The following is a 2,634-nucleotide window of genomic DNA, read 5'->3' as shown; positions in this document are numbered from 1 at the left end:
TCCTCCGCAGTCAGAGTCTCAGGCGCCGTCACATCCTGGGGCGCCCTGCTCGCGGACGCTTTCCTACTCCTTCTGCGCTTCAGCGGTTCCTCATCCTCATCATCATCGGGGAGAGTGATAACAACATTGGGTGGAGCTACAAAGAAGAATCAGGATTAGAGATCATGAGTCAGTCGACTAAAAACGGCGTTAAGAATATAGTACCTGGTTTTGAGGTTGCTGCGTCCTCCATCTCATGGTCATCAGCCCGGGCTGAGGTCTCAGAAGTAGCAGCACTGCAACTCCAAAGAATCAGTCGACTAACTTCAGCGTCAACCAGAGACAAAGTTCACACAAAATAAGAAGACTTAAGCAGCATGATTACCCTGATATGGTAGGGATGGACACCTTCATCTTCGGCAGGAGCTTGGTCGGCTTTGACGGAGCCGCCCTGGGCTGCTTCGACGCCTTTTCAGTCGGCGCCGGAGAGGTGGTCCGAGGGCGCTTGGTCGACTATGCAACGGTCGCAACCCCCTTGCCACGTTCAGTCGAAGGGTCGTGGACAAGCTTCGACCGCCTTTCTGAGCGCGGTGGTACGACCTCCTCCTCCTCTTCTTCCTCGTCTTCAGCATCATCTTCATCATCGTCATCGTCGTCATCGTCATCATCATCTTCAGCAACGTCCGAGTCCCATTCCTCCTCCTCCTGGCTCTCGCCCCCACTCGCCTCATCCTCCTCAGTCGGAGCCTGTGCTCCATTGGGCATCGAGTACAGCTCGGTGAGGGCCTGATAGACACCAAGACAAGGATCAATCGACCAATTGGCAGAATAAACAGAAATGAATATGGCAAGAACACAGTGGAGAGTAGAGCAGGCATACCTTGTTTGGATCACTGTTGTGGTCGAGTGGAGGAATCCTTCTAGCTCCGCGTGGGTTATCCTTGTTTCCGGTAACGGCGGCCATCCATCTTTCCAGAGTGACATCGTCGACTGCTTCTGGATGGACTCGAGTCTCGTCTTCAGTCCCACAGTACAACCACATGCAGTGGCTCCGGAACTGAAGGGGCTGGATACGACGCCTAAGGAAAACCTCCAGGAGATCCATGCCCGTCACTCCCTCCCGAACCAACTGTACCACGCGCTCCATCAACATCTTCATGTCAGCTTTCTCCTCCGGAATCAACTTCAGAGAGGAGGGCTTGTTCACTCGGTCCATGGTAAACTAAGGGAGTCCACTCGACTGCCCCGGCGTTGACTGATCCTGGCAGTAGAACCAGGTCGACTGCCAGCCTCTGACTGACTCGGGAAAGGTCATGGCTGGGAAGGTGCTCTTATTCCTCACCTAGATCCCCAGGCCCCCACACATTTGGACGACTCGGGTTCTTTCGTCGCCTGGGCTCGCCTTCTTCACGGTCTGAGAGCGACACGTGAATATATGCTTGAACAAGCCCCAGTGCGGTCGACAGCCCAGAAAACCCTCACACATGGACACGAATGCGGCAAGATAGACGATAGAATTTGGGGTAAAGTGGTGGAGCTGCGCTCCAAAGAAGTTCAAGAAACCACGGAAGAAAATACTCGGCGGCAAAGAAAATCCACGATCGACATGGGTGGCCAGGAGCACGCACTCACCCTCTTCTGGCTGGGGCTGCCACTCCTTCCCCGGAAGCCTCGCAGCTCCATGGGGGATCAGGCCCTCATTGGCCATGTCGAGGAGATCTTTCTCCGTGATGGTCGACTGGATCCAATCTCCTTGGACCCAGCCCTTCGGCAGGCGGGATCTAGACGAAGACCCGCCGCGGCTGGTGGATCTCCCCTTCGCCTTCTCCGTCGTCGATGCCTTCTTTGCGCGTTCCAGCGCCGCCGTCTTCTCCTTGGCCATGGTTGCCGGTGAGACGCGCGAGGAGAGGTTGGGCGGAGGCGAGAGCGAGTGCGTCGGGCGGAGACGAAGGGAGCAGAGAAAGAGAATGCTGAGACACTGTACAAAAAACCCTCGCCGGGCGCATTTATAAGGTCCCTTCCGAGTGGATGATAGGTGGGCCCGGTCGATCTAATCATATCCAGGAACAGTTATGCAGGCGGGATACGTGGCGAAGAAAGCGGCGTGGGGATCGAGGCGTCTATGTCCCGTACCATCCGAACGCCGCGGTCCGCTCCGCTTCGCGCGCTTCCCCAAATTTCGCATCCCGCGGAATCCGCGAACGGCAGACCGGTCTGTCAGACGCGGGATTTCCTGTGATCCGTCGCTCAGAAATCGTCAAAGCCCGAAAGATCACTCGACGAAAGAAGAGAATGGATCGAGTCGACTGAAGACAAGTTGGTCACTATCAACGAAGAGATTCTTTGGTCCAGAACAACGCACGACCAGTGTGCAAAAGTTAATCAGAAATAACATCAACTCCTTCCTCACTCGAAGCCTCAATCCATTCGGGGGCTAATGATGGGGTCATGTACCTAGGGTAGGGTCACAGACCTGATCTAAGTACCCTGCCCAAGGACACCCTTCGAGGAGGTCACCTTCCAGTCGACCAACGAGGGACTCACTCGACTGACTTGAAGGACTCGACCACGAAGACTCACTCGACCAACAGAAGGTCAAGAGGCACTCTGCACTGCAACGGCCTGTAATTAAGTAGACTTTATGGTAGTAAAGAC

Source organism: Triticum aestivum, chromosome 6B, assembly GCF_018294505.1.
Source record: "Triticum aestivum cultivar Chinese Spring chromosome 6B, IWGSC CS RefSeq v2.1, whole genome shotgun sequence".
Taxonomy (NCBI): domain Eukaryota; kingdom Viridiplantae; phylum Streptophyta; class Magnoliopsida; order Poales; family Poaceae; genus Triticum; species Triticum aestivum.
Note: the sequence above shows the minus strand (reverse complement) of the source record.